This window comes from Coregonus lavaretus (genome assembly GCF_964263955.1).
Source record: "Coregonus lavaretus genome assembly, chromosome: 5".
Lineage (NCBI taxonomy): Eukaryota > Metazoa > Chordata > Actinopteri > Salmoniformes > Salmonidae > Coregonus > Coregonus lavaretus.
Genome location: NC_139992.1, coordinates 70,065,993 through 70,084,320, shown reverse-complemented (window position 1 = coordinate 70,084,320; position 18,328 = coordinate 70,065,993). Strand labels below are relative to the sequence as shown.

The window sequence follows — 18,328 nt, the reverse complement described above, 5'->3', positions numbered from 1 at the left end:
ACTGTCCACATTTAGCCTACTTTTAGTCAGTCAACAAGATGAGTAGTCCTAACGAACAGCAAAGGCACTAGCCAATGTCAATCTACTATACCCCATTGTACAAAAGTTAACCTATTATATTGGTCAACTTGTCTTTCTGTGCAATAAATAAATATTCCAAACATATGCTGGGACAGTTGTGGGATGCGATTGCTCCCAAATTAATACAACCACTCGCATCAAAAAAGCCTTTAAAAGCAATGAGGCTGATGCAACAGATCAGAATGTTTAGCTAAAAATGTTGATAAACTATTAGGTTGTTTCTTCACATTATAAGCGCAACATTGCGCACATAGGCTATAAGCGCGAATGTTCCAAATGCAATCAATTAGCAGGAAAACACTGTTCTCAAAAGTGACCGTAAATGCGATTATGCATGAAATGCTATATTATAAAGGTGCATTTTTATGGGGAAAATTATCTTCCCCAAACTCACGCGTCGCCTATGTATGCCAGCTAGTCTCTACACCGGTTGTAATGCAGATTAATGTGCTTAATTTTAAGACATTATTTGGCCACTTTAGTTTTGATACAAACCTTATCAAAACATATAGGCCTGTGGGCTAGGCTACATGAGGTGTGTGACTACGATTTGAAAAAGTCGCAAAAAAGGCATGCACTGTTTCTTGCCTTACTGCACATGCTTGGCATCATTCACAAGTGATAGGCTAATATTATTTAGAATGGATCATTATCATGCACCTGTCTTGAAACAGGGGTAGGGGAAAAAAATAAGTGTTGTCTATGCACTTAAATAGTGAATGGAGGACGCTTAGCACGTGGTTCATTTTCATGCAAGCCAGGTAAGCTTCCTGTTGTAAAGAGAATCAATGTGCTTAATTTTAGGAAAGTTGAGAAATAAATATAGTGGGCCAAGCCTATAGAAAACTGATGGAATCCTCCTCTTTTTAATAGAGGCCATCAAAACTCTGTTTTCGCATGCAATTGCATAGTCTATAGAAATGTTGCGCAAATGTTGCGCAACATGAGATCATGGGCTCTCATGCAGTGTTTGATTACATTTTGCATTGATTGAGGGTAGTGGGTTCGATCCCCGGGACCACCCATACGTAAAAATGTATGCACACATGACTGTAAGTCGCTTTGGATAAAAGCGTCTGCTAAAAGGCATATTATTATTATATTCTTATTACGTCAGAGTGATTAGAGGGACAATAGAGTGCTGAGTACCAGGCAGTTAGCAAGATTGCTAGGCTACTAATGACCATCAGAAGCATCAGAGCTTGTAGAAGCCAAATTACAGTGACTAAACATGACTCATGACCGCTGGTGTGGCGGTAATACGGTCCACATAACAGCCCTAATCTAAAGTATATAGTGGGCCAAGATGTGACCTTGTTACTTGTTCATGAAGTGCATTTTTGAATCTTTCACTTTTCTCTTTCTCTTGACTTCAATAAATAATCCAGATTTAGAAACATCAATGCTCATTGGATTGTATGACTTTATTGTAAATTAACTTGTAGTTGCCTTTGTTTGGATGAAATAAGTAACAAAGTGTACTACTATAAACTTTACACAGCTTTCAAAGTAGAAAAAGTGTGGGTTTTCCCCACAGTGTTGGCCCAGAGAACTGGGAAAAGGCTGAGTTATAGCAGTTTTGTTACTGCTCTTGCACGGTGTACACGTCAGAGCCCATAAAACGTATTCCTATATAAAGTTTCAGATAGCAACAACAGGAAGAATGTTAACAGTACATAACATTGTAAGTCAACGTAATTACACAAATACATGTTTTAAAAATGTACATATAATATTTTCAGTTAAAATAATTACACAAATAAATGCAATAAAGATTGAAACGTTATAAAAGTAAATGCACGTTTGTTTTTTGTCTACATTGTCATTGGTTTCAGTACTACGTCTTCTTTCCTCTTTCTTACACTACTTCTCTAACTGTGGCATTTAAGATAACCATTTCCATTCTATGGTCTCAGCACTACAGCTGAAGTCTACTGTCAATGGTTGTGCCTCTGTCTGCAGGCCAAACGAGCAGACAGTTTGTTATTCTCATGGTGTAAGTTCAGTTTGTGGTTGCTGATCCACAACACTAGCTTTACATAGTCCAATTTTTGCAACAGGTTTATTTGGAAGTTCTGGAAGCTTGGGTAGAACGTGCCAGGTGTCAAATCAAAAATCTTCTGATCAAGAAACACACTTACTATATGGTTGTGCCTCTGTCTGCAGGCCAAACGAGCAGACAGTTTGTTCTTCTCATGGTGTAAGTTCAGTTTGTGGTTGCTGATCGAGTGGCTCAGTGGCCTAAGGCACTGCATTGCAGTGCTAGCTGTGCCACTAGAGATCCTGGTTCGAATCCAGGCTCTGTCGTAGCCGGCCGTGACCGGGAGACCCATGGGGCGGCGCACAATTGGCCCAGCGTCGTCCAGGGTAGGGAGCGTCTTCCAGGAGAGGAAATGGCCGGCAGGGATGTAGCTCAGTTGGTAGAGCATGGTGTTTGCAACGCCAGGGTTGTGGGTTCGTTTCCAGTATGAAAATAAATAAATAATGTATGCACTCACTAACTGTAAGTCGCTCTGGATAAGAGCGTCTGCTAAATTACTAAAATGTAAAAATGTTGATGTCCTCAGATATACTTGATATTGAGTGCTTTCCAGACTCTGGCTTCAGCTCACAGTCTTTATCAAATTGCTGCATGAGGTCTGTCTGCTGTCCAATGGTCCTGCTGACTTTCTGTGCAATGTCAACTGGACATGGGCCTCTTGATATTGGATGAGGTCTTTTGTGATGCGCACATGGTGTTCGCAGTTCTTGCATCAAATACTTTGGTATTGCTCTGGGCCAATTATCTTGAAGACATATACCAATTTTTTCCAAAGTACCCCTAAGTATACGTGATCAGAAGGAGTTGTAACAGTGACCTTAAATAAAAGGAAAATAAGGTTTTAATATCTGAGACTGTCGTCATGCATTATGCAACACATTTGCAATAATACACTTTGTGTATGTGCCACATAAAATGGGCTTTATCAGTTACTTCATTGTCAAGGAAAAAACAAAATGTAGAAATGATCTAGGCTGCAAATGTCACTATGATCAACTGAATATATTATTAAATGTATAGCATACAAATGTGAGCCTGTAGGACTTGTGCAACACTGTTTTGACCTCTATAAAGAGTGTAATGATTAATACTGGAATAACAAACAAGCAAAAGTTCACCTGTAGCTGCATGGCCTATTGCATTAACAAAAGTTAGCTTTAGGTAGCTATGTTGTTCGAAGGTAGAGCACTTACTTTAACTATGCAGTGATCACTTTCGTTGTTGTCACTTACAGCCGATGATGCACCAAAAACCGGTGCTTGTAGCTGTTGATTTCCTATATCTGGCGGCTGGTCATCTGTTGCTGGGGCTGGGTCCCTGAAATAGGCCTCGTCTTGCTGGACTCTCAGTCCTTTCCTGAACAGACACTCTTTTGGTAACTCTGTGGATCGAGACAGACATATTTTTTTTCTAACTCTAGAATTTGCTCTTTCCCTCACAAAACAGCTGATTCTTTCCACATCATTGGCACTTCTTTTATATTTGAGTAGAAGATTGCGACAGGAGCCACATACTGCTTTTGAAAACCCATCAGTCAGTGTGACAGGTCCCGTTATCTCTTCTAAAGCCAGTGTGTAGTCCGGTCACAATAAATATGATTTACCTTGTAAAAGGTTATATGTTTGTTCCTGTTACAGTTGTACAGTTCAACACAAACACGGCATACATCAACATATTTTGATGGGGTTAAAATCGGCGATTTCACGGCCATACTCATGTACTGTTGCACCTACGACACTAATCTAGTGATCACCTCCGCTCAAGCAAGGTATTTCATTGGTTTGACATGTTGCGAGGCGTCACTGATTTACACCGGGTTCCCACCCTTTTCTAGCTGATTTTGTGCCATGGACTTCACCAGGCTTCCCGTTTAGGGCCTGGTTCTCTGCGAGGCAATGTGCTATCTAACATTAATATGACCGACACAGAGCTCAAAATAACCCTTACAAGCCAGGACACGTTTCAGTATTATAAACTCTTTTGACACAATGTTGCCCAGATGTGCTACCAATGTGTAACCTCCTTCCTTGTGACCATGTGACAGAGAGGAACAATAGGAGAAGGAATAAGCCCTGTAATTACATTTAAGCTGAAGAGAGCTCCTTAAAAAACATGTCTGTCTGTCTGTCTGTCTGTCTGTCTGTCTGTCTGTCTGTCTGTCTCTCTCTCTCTCTCTCTCTCTCTCTCTCTCTCTCTCTCTCTCTCTCTCTCTCACACACACACACACACACACACACAAACATGGACACATGCACACACGCAGTTATGCACATGCACACAAACACACACACACACACACACACACACACACACACACACACACACACACACACACACACACACACACACACACACACACACACACACACACACACACACACACACACACACACACACAGACACACACACACAGACACACACACAGACCCTAGATTAGGCCGGGCGACGTTCCACACTCTTGAGGTTAATGCCTGCTAATAGAAACCACACACCCTGATCTCTGCCTCACTGAGAGGTAATTACACTGGTGTCTTAGGCTGTCTTAAAGTGTGTGCGTGTGTGTGAATGAGCGAGAGAGAGAGCGGTGCTTATGTCATCCTTTATAAAGCACTGGTTTATGTCATATTTGACATTGTAACTTATGTCACATTTGACATTGGTGGTTATGTCACACAGTTATGCCATACTTATAAATCCTTTATAGAGCATGACATACAGTTATAGATGATTTGTGACCCATTTATGTAGTGCTTTAGGAATACTTTATGAAGCCTTTATAAGTAGCAATTCATTTAAAGCGGGACCAATGTTTGCAGGTATTATCTATTGTTGGGTTATCCATATATGAACGTGGGTGGGTGTATGTAAATGTTTAGCGACAAACAAACACAGGGTGGACTCATTGTTCATATAAGCATGACAATAGCATTAATATCCTTTGATGGGGAGGATGATACAGTGGGGAAAAAAAGTATTTAGTCAGCCACCAATTGTGCAAGTTCTCCCACTTAAAACATTAGAGAGGCCTGTAATTTTCATCATAGGTACACGTCAACTATGACAGACAAATTTAGAAAAGAAAATCCAGAAAATTACATTGTAGGATTTTTTATGAATTTATTTGCAAATTATGGTGGAAAATAAGTATTTGGTCACCTACAAACAAGCAAGATTTCTGGCTCTCACAGACCTGTAACTTCTTCTTTAAGAGGCTCCTCTGTCCTCCACTCGTTACCTGTATTAATGGCACCTGTTTGAACTTGTTATCAGTATAAAAGACACCTGTCCACAACCTCAAACAGTCACACTCCAAACTCCACTCTGGCCAAGACCAAAGAGCTGTCAAAGGACACCAGAAACAAAATTGTAGACCTGCACCAGGCTGGGAAGACTGAATCTGCAATAGGTAAGCAGCTTGGTTTGAAGAAATCAACTTTGGGAGCAATTATTAGGAAATGGAAGACATACAAGACCACTGATAATCTCCCTCGATCTGGGGCTCCACGCAAGATCTCACCCCGTGGGGTCAAAATGATCACAAGAACGGTGAGCAAAAATCCCAGAACCACACAGGGGGACCTAGTGAATGACCTGCAGAGAGCTGGGACCAAAGTAACAAAGCCTACCATCAGTAACACACTACGCCGCCAGGGACTCAAATCCTGCAGTGCCAGACATGTCCCCCTGCTTAAGCCAGTACATGTCCAGGCCCGTCTGAAGTTTGCTAGAGTGCATTTGGATGATCCAGAAGAGGATTGGGAGAATGTCATATGGTCAGATGAAACCAAAATATAACTTTTTTGTAAAAACTCAACTCGTCGTGTTTGGAGGACAAAGAATGCTGAGTTGCATCCAAAGAACACCATACCTACTGTGAAGCATGGGGGTGGAAACATCATGCTTTGGGGCTGTTTTTCTGCAAAGGGACCAGGACGACTGATCCGTGTAAAGGAAAGAATGAATGGGGCCATGTATCGTGAGATTTTGAGTGAAAACCTCCTTCCATCAGCAAGGGCATTAAAGATGAAATGTGGCTGGGTCTTTCAGCATGACAATGATCCCAAACACACCGCCCGGGCAACGAAGGAGTGGCTTCGTAAGAAGCATTTCAAGGTCCTGGAGTGGCCTAGCCAGTCTCCAGATCTCAACCCCATAGAAAATCTTTGGAGGGGTTGAAAGTCCGTGTTGCCCAGCGACAGCCCCAAAACATCACTGCTCTAGAGGAGATCTGCATGGAGGAATGGGCCAAAATACCAGCAACAGTGTGTGAAAACCTTGTGAAGACTTACAGAAAACGTTTGACCTGTATCATTGCCAACAAAGGGTATATAACAAAGTATTGAGAAACTTTTGTTATTGACCAAATACTTATTTTCCACCATAATTTGCAAATAAATTCATTAAAAATCCTACAATGTGATTTTCTGGAATTTTTTTCCTCATTTTGTCTGTCATCGTTGACGTGTACCTATGATGAAAATTACAGGCCTCTCTCATCTTTTTAAGTGGGAGAACTTGCACAATTGGTGGCTGACTAAATACTTTTTTCCCCACTGTATGTGTGAGTATTTGTTATGTACATGTACGCTTCTATGTGTGTGTGTGTTTGTGTGTGTGTGTGTCTATGTGTACAGTGTATGCAGATCACTATGGATCCTGTGAATGTGTGTGTCTACAGTATGTGGGTGAAGTGTAAAGTGAGGTGGAGCAGGGGTAAGTTAGTGCTGAGAAGATAAGGGCTCTTTAGACAAAGGGGCCCATTGTGAGGCTATGGTCCCTCTCAGTCACTGCAAGATGATACGGCACGGCAGTCTGCCCTGTGAAAGTCTGCCCTGTGAATGTCTGCCCTGTCACAAGCCCAGCAAAACAAAGTGGGACCAGACGCTTTAACTAGAACCAGGAATCACTTCCGTGCACAAGGGCTGGGCAAGAAAGGGATGGGGGCAGAGTAGGAGGCGAGAGGAGGAGGAGAACAGAGGAGGGGGAGGAAGTGGAGGATGATAAGAGGGGAGGAGGGAAGAAGAGGAGGAGAGGAGGAAGAGAGGTGCATAATGGCATTAGGGGCCTTACCTTTGAAAGTGCAATGCTTTGAGTTTCTACATCCCTAGCTTTAGGTGGTATTCATCTTTATCTACTCCTTGACAGGAATCAATCAAAATGTTTGGAACGGAATCAGGATTTCAAGCTGTTCTTTTTGTAGGTTTCATGGTTTTGTCACACTGACTGTAGAAGGCATTACTGTAACTTGGTGAGTAGGCTGAAAGCAGAACCACCTGTTTTCAATGGAATTAAACGTCGTCTCGTACTGTTAGACCCGTATTTACAACCACAAAGGCAATGACTCAATGTCACATAAACACACACTCTCCCTTACACACACACCATACACACACCATCATAAATACACATCATACACACACACCATACACACACAGCATATGAGGGATGAGAGTGGCGTAGGCCAGTTTCAAAGGCTTTGGTGTGTGTGTGAATGTGAATGTGTGTTAAATGGAGCGTGATGGCTGTGTACTGCCTGAGTGCTGTTGCCCCCTCACACCCCCACCCCCACCCCCCCTGCTCTCCCTTTGAACTATGCCATCAAGCACCCTCTCAGCAAAATACAGCAAGCAGGGTGTGTGTATTTGTGTGTGTGTGTTTGTGTGTGAGAGAGAGCGATAACGAGACAGATATATAGAGAGACAGAGGGACAGGGACAGGCGTAGAGAGAGAGACAGCGACAGAGACAGAGGGAGAGAGATTATTATGTTGCTAGTTGACTATTAAACCAACCAGCCCAGGGTCAGGAGGGTCAGCTCTAGAGACAGACACGGGGGGGAGGTTAGTGGAAAGGAGGAGGGGTGAGGGGGAGAGAGACAGGTTCTCAAGATGAAAGACAAGCATCCACAGAGAAAAAAGAAAACAGCAACTCTCCAGAGCACTCACATATAACCAGTGTGGGATATCATTAAGAAGCACCCTTTCTGTTTTCCCTCTCCCACTCCTGTCTTGCTCCACCTCGCTCCCGTTTATTTTAATGTCTGCACAAAAAACAGCAACAATTGAGCAAAGGAAAGGTAGACAGAAAGAGTAGAGTAGAAATACAAGATGTTCAGTGTTTGTCTACCATATAGAATTTAAACATTGCGTTTATGTGTGTTATGAATGTATATCCACAAAAGTATGTGGACACCCCTTTAAATTAGTGGATTTTGCTATTTCAGCCACACCAGTTGCTGACAGGTGTATAAAATCGAGCACACAGCCATGCAATCTCCATAGACAAACATTGGCAGTAGAATGGTCCGTACTGAAGAGCTCAGTGACTTTGAACGTGGCGCCGTCATCGGACTTTCCAACAAGTCAATTTCTGCCCTGCTTGAGCTGTCCCGGTCAACTGTATGTGCTGTTATTGTGAAGTGAAAACGTCTATGAGCAACAACGGCTCAGCTGCGAAGTGATACGCCACACAAGCTCACAGAACGGGATTGCCGAGTGCTGAAACGCATACCGCATAAAAATCGTCTGTCCTCGATTGCAACACTTATTACCGAGTTCCTAACTGCCTCTGGAAGCAACGTCAGCACAAGAACTGTTCGTCAGGAGCTTAATGAAATGGGTTTCCATGGCCGAGCAACCGCCCACAAGCCTAAGATCACCATGCACAATGCCAAGCGTCGACTGGAGTGGTGTACAGCTCACCGCCATTGAACTCTGGAGCAGTGGAAACTCATTCTCTGGAGTGATAAATCACGCTTCACCATCTGGCAGTCCAATGGACGAATCTGGGTTTGTCGGATGCCAGGAGAACCTGCCCCAATGCATTGTGCCAACTGTGCATTGTTTGGTGGAGGAGGAATAATGGTCTGGGGCTGTTTTTCATGGTTCGGGCCAGGCCCCTTAGTTCCATTTAAGAGAAATCTTAACGCTACAGCATACAAGCATCCATGACATTCTAGACGATTCTGTGCTTCCAACTTTGTGGCAACAGTTTGGGGAAGGTTCTTTCTTGTTTCAGCATGACAATGCCCCCGTCCGTGCACAAAGCAAGGTCCATACAGAAATGGTTTGGTTGAGATAGATTTGGAAGCCTGCACAGAGCCCTGACCTCAACTCCATCGAACACCTTTGGGATGAATTGGAACGCCGACTGCGAGCCAGGCCTAATCGCCCAACCTCAGTGCCCGACCTCACTAATGCTCTTGTGGCTGAATAGAAGCAAGTCCCCGCAGCAATGTTCCAACATCTAGTGGAAAGCCTTCCCAGAAGAGTGGAGGCTGTTATAGCAGCAAAGGGAGGACCAACTCCATGTTAATGCCCCTGATTTTGGAATGAGATGTTCGACTTGCGGGTTTCCAGATACAAGTTGAGTATGTGTGTTACATGTGTGTGTGTGTTGTGGTGAGCATGTCGTTGTGTGTGCGTGGGAGGTGTGTATACTGTATGTGTATAAGGTCTAGTGCTGACAGAGAGAGACAGGCCAGAAGCGTCTGTACTCTTAGCAGTTTCAAGAGGATGTGACAGTCTGTGTGTGTCTGTGTGTTTGAGCGTGTGTGGTGTTGTTACAACAGCACTCTCTCTTTCCTGACATCCCAGTTCTGTGTAGAGAAAAATGGGAAGCAGATAAATGGACATTAACATCTGTTGGTAAGAAGTACAGTGGGGTCTGAAATTACTGACACCTTTGATAAAGATGAGCAATAATGGCTGTATCAAATAAATAATTAGAATCCTAATCTATTGTATGCTCCAAAAAAATGGGAAATTATATTATTTTATACTAATACCATCACTCAGAGGAAGACATTTTGTTCAAGAAGTAATATTTTTTTCTCTGAAAAAGGTAGGGGTCAAAATTATTGACACCCCTAAAGATTAGTTTAAATAAAGTTGATTATTTCGTCCCATATCCCTAGCACGCAATGACTACATCAAGCTTGTGACTCTACAAACTTGCTGGATGCATTTGTAGGTAGTTTTGGTTGTGTTTCAGATTATTTTTGTATATAGAAATTAATGGTAAATAATGTATTGTGTCATTCTGGAGTCACTTTTATTGTAAATAAGAATAGAATATGTTTCTAAACACTTCTACATTAATGTGGATGCTACCATGATTACGGATAATCCTGAATGAATCGTGAATAACGATGAGTGAGAACGTTACAAAGGGTCAAAGATCATACCCCCAAGACATGCTAACCTCCCCTGTTATTGGTAATGGTGAGAGGTTAGCATGTCTTGGAGGTATGATCTTTGACCCTCTGTAACTTTCTCACTCATCACTATTCACAAAATAATCTGAAACACAACGCAAACGAACTGCAAATGCATTCAGCAAGTTTGTAGTCACACACTTTATGTAGTTTTTGCGTTCTAGGAATATGCAACCAAATACTACATTTTATTTATACAAATCTTTAGGGGTGTCAATAATTTTGACCCCTACCTTTTGACAGAAACAAAATATGACTTGTTACACAAAATCTCTTTCTCAGAGCAGTTGTATTAGTATAAAATACATACAATTGTAGCTCATTATTTAAATTATTCCTTTTATACAAGGGTGTCAATAATTTTGGACCACTGTAGTTTTATTATTTTTCTCTTCCTCTTCCTTCCTTTCTCTCTCTCTCTCTCTCTCTCTCTCTCTCTCTCTCTCTCTCTCTCTCTCTCTCTCTCTCTCTCTCTCTCTCTCTCTCTCTCTCTCTCTCTCTCTCTCTCTCTCTCTCTCTCTCTCTCTCTCTCTCTCTCTCTCTCTCTCTCTCTCTTTCTCTCATACACACAGACACACACACCCACCCACCCAAACACACACCCTTCTCCCTTAGTTACAAGTAGTTTTACAATAGATTTCCTACTTAACCCCTGACCTGCTGGCTAAACAGGACATATGAAGTGCAGGTCCTCTGAGGGCAGAAAGCAAAGGAGAGCAAAAGAAAGGGACAAAGGATAAAGGAGAGGAGGTACAATAACTTCACAGAGGAGAGTGAGGGCACGTCTCCTCCATTCTCCCCGCGTCCCCCGTCACTCCTGTTACCATGGGGATGGGCCAGGGCTGCAGATTACACCGCGGGGGTCTGGGGGGCCGACTGAGATCTGAGAACCCGCCACTCTTCATTTAAGATCAATATCCCTCCATTGCTTCACCCCATCCCTCTATCCCTCCATCCCTCCATCCATCACTCCACCAGCCTCAGCCCTGACCCACCCCATAATATAATTTCATGACACAGACAGACACATCCCAGCAGAAATTAAGACTAGCCCCCAACAAGCTGCCAGCCAAGCACACATTATAAAAGTGGCAATTATAAGATCACACACTCTCCATGCACACATGTGCGTAGGCATGTCCACATACACACTCATGCATATACACAGAGGTACATGTAACACACACATGCAGACAGACAGAAATTAGAAACACACTTCGCTGATCCTCAACACTGGGGCCCCACAAGGGTGCGTGCTCAGCCCCCTCCTGTACTCCCTGTTCACCCATGACTGCATGGCCAAGCACGTGTCCAACTCAATCATCAAGTTTGCAGATGACACAACAGTAGTAGGCTTGATTACCAACAATGATGAGACAGCCTACAGGGAGGAGGTGAGGGCTCTGGGAGTGTGGTGCCAGGAAAATATCCTCTCACTCAACGTCAACAAAACAAAGGAGATGGTCGTGGACTTCAGGAAACAGCGGAGGGTGCACCCCCCCCTATCCACATCGACGGGACCGCAATGGAGAAGGTGGAAAGCTTCAAGTTCCTTGGCGTACACATCACTGACAAACTGAAATGGTCCACCCATGCAGACAGTGTGGTGAAGAAGGCGCAACAGAGCCTCTTCAACCTCAGGATGCTAAAGAAATTTGGCTTGGCACCTAAAACCCTCACAAACTTTTACAGATACACAGTTGAGAGCATCCTGTTGGGCTGTATCACCGCCTGGTACGGCAACTGCACCGCCCGCAACCGCAGGGCTCTCCAGAGGGTGGTGCGGTCTGCCGAACACATTACCAGGGGCAAACTACCCGCCCTCCAGGACACCTACAGCACCCGATGTCACAGGAAGGCCAAAAAGATCATCAAGGACATCAACCACCCAACCCACTGCCTGTTCACCCCGCTATCATCCAGAAGGCGATGTCAGTACAGGTGCATCAAAGCTTGGACCGAGAGACTGAAAAACAGCTTCTATCTCAAGGCCTTCAGACTGTTAAATAGCCATCACTAGCACATTAGAGGCTGCTGCTGCCTATAGAAAACACTAGTCACTTTAATAATGTTTACATATCTTGCATTACTCATCTCATATGTATATACTGTTTTCAATAATATTCTACTGTATCTTAGTCCATGCCGCTCTGTCATTGCTTGTCCATATATGTATGTATTGTTAATTCCATTCCTTACTTAGATTTGTGTGTATTGGGTATATGTTGTGAAATTGTTAGATATTACTTGCTAGATATTACTGCACTGTCGGAGCTAGAAGCACAAGCATTTCGCTACACCCGCTATAACATCTGCTAAACACGTGTACGTGACAAATAAAATTGGATTTGATTTGATTTTACTTGTATGCATGAACGTAAACACACACACACACACACAAAGACAGGCCCCATGCTTACCAGGTCAGAGTTTGACCTTTCTCTTTATGTCTGAGGACACAGGACACATTCCAGTGTGTCTAATATAGTCGTCTCTCACACACACACACACACACATACACACACACACACACACACGTGGACGCGCACAAAAACACACACTCACACACACACACACACACACACACACAGGCCCCATGCTGACCAGGTCAGAGTTTGACCTTCCTCTTTATGTCTGAGGACAGGACACATTCCAGTGTGTTTAACGCAGTCGTCACACACACAAACAGGAGCCGGGCTGGTGGAGATACAGCAATGGTTTACAAAAAAGACTCCAATTAAATAATAAAAAAAGATGACAGGGAAATAACGGACTGTAATTGGAATACATTTTCAGCCCGGGCCCCTGGGGTACAACAGGGGCATTTGATCCCAAAGGCAAGTGAATGTAGAAATAAAGCGATGCAGTCATATGTATGCAAAGGGAGAGGTAAAGAGAGGGAGGGGAAGAAGCAGGGAGAGCTTTTAATATTTTGGACCATGGGTTGAGATGAGAGAGAATGCTCCCATACCTTCAGGTTCATGAACATAATGAGATTTTTACTTCACTGAGTGCAGTGTGTGTGTGTTTGTGCGCGTATGTGTGTGGGCACGCGTGCGTGTGCGTTCAAATGTTTCAGATACGTTTGAGTATGTGTATGGATGTGTATAGTTTTAGACCCCCTGTGGGTTTGATATTTTGAGAGTGTGTGACAGTGGATGTGTGTAATTCCTGTGTATCTCTATGTTTGATTCTGTCATTCAGTACTCAAGGTCATGAAGCAAACTTGACTATTCCCAGGGCTCCAATCATAACCTCCATTGACTCCATTTGACAGTATATCCTCACAGTGAATAAGAAACATTTATACTGCATAGCCTCTTCCCATCCTGTTCCCCGGTGCTTTCCCTGAACATTATACCACAAACATCCCTGTTCCTCAAGGTTGGAAATGGATCCAGCACACAGGACACTTCTCCCACACACCCGATTCGTGCGTACCCGATCTGTGCGTACAGTTGTAATTCCTACACATGCACACATCCCTGGATCCTGCCCAATGTCCTAGGACCCCTTGGTGGTGTATGGAAAACACACACCCTGGCTCCTGTCCCTTTGTCTAGCAACGCCTGCTGAGATCTTTGTAAAGAAGGACAAAACAGGAGTGATTCGGATTTCTCAGTGTAGTTATATACACTGGCTCCATTGTGTGTGAGTGTGTGTGCATGTGTGTGTGTGTGTGTGTGTGTGTGTGTGTGTGTGTGTGTGTGTGTGTGTGTGCATGTCTGTGTATGTGCATGTTGGAGGAAGAATAGTCTTGTGTTGAATAATGGAAGTGTGTCTATCATCTAGGTCAGGGATGTGTTTGATGGCTTGTATACGAGTTTGTGCATTTTCAAGAACGTGTTGTTGTGTCTTTGACATGGTTGTCTGTTGTGTCAAGGTGTGATTTTATCTCCCGTAGGGTCAAGGACTGCAATGGGTGGTCATTGGCAGATACAAAAACAGACAGGCAAAAAAACACTAATTGAAAGATTATGAAGGCCATGGTAGCTATGCATTTTGGAATCACATGAGAACACTCAACCTACAACATAAATAATGTTAGAACAGGAAAGTCTTCCAACCTCTTTGATCTACTGTATTTTGTCATGTGGACGAATGTCTAATTCCTTGAAATGTTCATGTCAATTCATTCAGTATTTCAATCAGTCACTTAGTGTCAGTTCTGTCATTGACCCTGTCAGTTGTCAAGGCTGTCAGTCTGTTTGTGAGTCAGTCAGTCAGTCTCAGTCCCCACTGGGCACACACTGGTTGAATTAACGTTGTCATTTACAGTGGGGAAAAAAAGTATTTAGTCAGTCACCAATTGTGCAAGTTCTCCCACTTAAAAAGATGAGAGAGGCCTGTAATTTTCATCATAGGTACACGTCAACTATGACAGACAAAATGAGAAAAAAAATTCCAGAAAATCACATTGTAGGATTTTTTATGAATTTATTTGCAAATTATGGTGGAAAATAAGTATTTGGTCAATAACAAAAGTTTCTCAACACTTTGTTATATACCCTTTGTTGGCAATGACACAGGTCAAACGTTTTCTGTAAGTCTTCACAAGGTTTTCATACACTGCTGCTGGTATTTTGGCCCATTCCTCCATGCAGATCTCCTCTAGAGCAGTGATGTTTTGGGGCTGTCGCTGGGCAACACGGACTTTCAACTCCCTCCAAAGATTTTCTATGGGGTTGAGATCTGGAGACTGGCTAGGCCACTCCAGGACCTTGAAATGCTTCTTACGAAGCCACTCCTTCATTGCCCGGGCAGTGTGTTTGGGATCATTGTCATGCTGAAAGACCCAGCCACGTTTCATCTTCAATGCCCTTGCTGATGGAAGGTTTTCACTCAAAATCTCACGATACATGGCCCCATTCATTCTTTCCTTTACACGGATCAGTCGTCCTGGTCCCTTTGCAGAAAAACAGCCCCAAAGCATGATGTTTCCACCCCCATGCTTCACAGTAGGTATGGTGTTCTTTGGATGCAACTCAGCATTCTTTGTCCTCCAAACACGACGAGTTGAGTTTTTACCAAAAAGTTATATTTTGGTATCATCTGACCATATGACATTCTCCCAATCCTCTTCTGGATCATCCAAATGCACTCTAGCAAACTTCAGACGGGCCTGAACATGTACTGGCTTAAGCAGGGGGACACGTCTGGCACTGCAGGATTTGAGTCCCTGGTGGCGTAGTGTGTTACTGATGGTAGGCTTTGTTACTTTGGTCCCAGCTCTCTGCAGGTCATTCACTAGGTCCCCACTTGTGGTTCTGGGATTTTTGCTCACCGTTCTTGTGATCATTTTGACCCCACGGGGTGAGATCTTGCGTGGAGCCCCAGATCGAGGGAGATTATCAGTGGTCTTGTATGTCTTCCATTTCCTAATAATTGCTCCCACAGTTGATTTCTTCAAACCAAGCTGCTTACCTATTGCAGATTCAGTATTCCCAGCCTGGTGCAGGTCTACAATTTTGTTTCTGGTGTCCTTTGACAGCTCTTTGGTCTTGGCCATAGTGGAGTTTGGAGTGTGACTGTTTGAGGTTGTGGACAGGTGTCTTTTATACTGATAACAAGTTCAAACAGGTGCCATTAATACAGGTAATGAGTGGAGGACAGAGGAGCCTCTTAAAGAAGAAGTTACAGGTCTGTGAGAGCCAGAAATCTTGCTTGTTTGTAGGTGACCAAATACTTATTTTCCACCATAATTTGCAAATAAATTCATTAAAAATCCTACAATGTGATTTTATGGATTGTTTTTCTCAATTTGTCTGTCATAGTTGACGTGTAGCTATGATGAAAATTACAGGCCTCTCTCATCTTTTTAAGTGGGAGAACTTGCACAATTGGTGGCTGACTAAATACTTTTTTCCCCCACTGTAAATGAAATTACAGTGAACCAACGTGGAATAGACGTTGAATTGACGTCTGCGCCCAGTGGGTCAGTCTATTTGTGAGTCAGTCCATCAGTCAGTCAGACAGCTTAGTCAGTCACACAGTCAGTCTGTTTGTGAGTCAGTCAGTCAGCCAGCCAGCCAGTCCATCAGTCAGTCAGTTGGGTGCCGGGTTTTGGCTTAGCAGATCCCAACCATCTCTGACACATACATGTGCCTTTCATTTGTGCTGTATATAAAATCCAGCCTCCATATTTATGAGCGTGTGTTTAAGGCGAGGCCATGAGGCGAAAGTGACAGCTTCTCAACTCACTCCACACCTGGCTGTGCTTTAAATAATCAAAATCCATGTAGCCACTCCATCTCCCTCCTCCACCTCGCTCACTCTCTTTTATATCTTTTTCTCCTCTTTTTTTTTCTCAGTCATTGTTTTCCACGGCAGTCGGGTTTCTTTCTACAGGTGTGAAACCTTTTATTAAAATCTGGCTTTTCTTCCTCTCTTTATCGTGGTTTATTTATTTGCATCCATGATGGTGTTCTTTTCTTTGTATCAAACCACCACGTTATTTCCTGCATTCTCCTTCCGTTTTGAATGCTTGACTATGAAATGCCAACTGACATTGACTCGTGTGTTGTTGAAATGTTTCACTCGCTATAATCACCACGGTTATTATCTGACCCTGCTGGTCATCTATGAACATTTGAACGTCTTGAAAAACAATCTGACTTAATGTCCACATGTACTCTTAAATCTACACCTGGTACAGACAGAAGAGGACTGGCCACCCCTTGGAGCCTGGTTCTTCTCTAGGTTTCTTCCTACAGTTGAAGTCGGAAGTTTACATACACTTAGTTTGGAGTCATTAAAACTTGTTTTTCAACCACTCCACAAATTTCTTGTTAACAAACTATAGTTTGGGCAAGTCAGTTAGGACATCTACTTTGTGCATGACACAAGTAATTTTTACAACAATTGTTTACAGACAGATTATTTCACTTATAATTCACTGTATCACAATTCCAGTGGGTCAGAAGTTTACATACACTAAGTTGACTGTGCCTTTAAACAGCTTGGAAAATTCCAGAAAATGATGTCATGGCTTTACAAGCTTCTGATAGGCTAATTGACATAATTTGAGTCAATTGGAGATGTACTTGTGGATGTATTTCAAGGCCTACCTTCAAACTCAGTGCCTCTTTGCTTGACATCATGGTAAAATCAAAATAAATCAGCCAAGACCTCAGCAAAAAAGATTGTAGACCTCCACAAGTCTGGTTCATCCTTGGGAGCAATTTCCAAACGCCTGAAGGTACCACGTTCATCTGTACAAACAATAGTACGCAAGTATAAACACCATGGGACCACGCAGCCATCTTACCGCTCAGGAAGGAGACGCGTTCTGTCTCCTAGTGATGAACGTACTTTGGTGCGAAAAGTGCAAATCAATCCCAGAACAACAGCAAAGGACCTTGTAAAGATGCTGGAGGAAACAATTACAAAAGTATCTATATCCACAGTAAAACGAGTCCTATATCGACATAACCTGAAAGGCCGCTCAGCAAGGAAGAAGCCACTACTCCAAAACTGCCATAAAAAAGCCAGACTACGGTTTGCAACTACACATGAGGATAATGATTGTACTTTTTGGAGAAATGTCCTCTGGTCTGATGAAACAAATGACCATCGTTAATGACCATCGTTATGTTTGGAGGAAAAAGGGGATTGCTTGCAAGCCGAAGAACACCATCCCAACCGTGAAGAACGGGGGTGGCAGCATCATGCTGTGGGGGTGCTTTGCTGCAGGAGGGACTGGTACACTTCACAAAATAGATGGCATCATGAGGAAGGAAAATTATGTGGATATATTGAAGCAACATCTCAAGACATCAGTCAAGAAGTTAAAGCTTGGTCACAAATGGGTCTTCCAAATGGACAGTGACCCCAAGCATACTTCCAAAGTTGTGGAAAAATGGCTTAAGGACAACAAAGTCAAGGTATTGGAGTAGCCATCACAAAGCCCTGACCTCAATCCTATAGAAAATGTGTGGGCAGAACTGAAAAAGCGTGTGCGAGCAAGGAGGCCTACAAACCTGACTCAGTTACA

At 43.1% G+C, this 18,328-nt stretch overlaps 1 long non-coding RNA gene across 1 annotated transcript in view; it reads right to left on the bottom strand.

Moving 5' to 3' along the window:
- Positions 1-1,485: 1,485 nt before the first annotated feature.
- The window catches only part of LOC311129376, a 116,272-nt gene continuing 99,429 nt past the window's right edge, over positions 1,486-18,328 (bottom strand). Inside the window, exons 2-3 of the long non-coding RNA XR_014613271.1 lie at positions 3,316-3,503; positions 1,486-2,939 (exon numbers count right to left, since the gene is read on the bottom strand). This is a non-coding gene — a long non-coding RNA (uncharacterized lncRNA). The remainder of the gene's footprint in view (positions 2,940-3,315; positions 3,504-18,328) is intronic.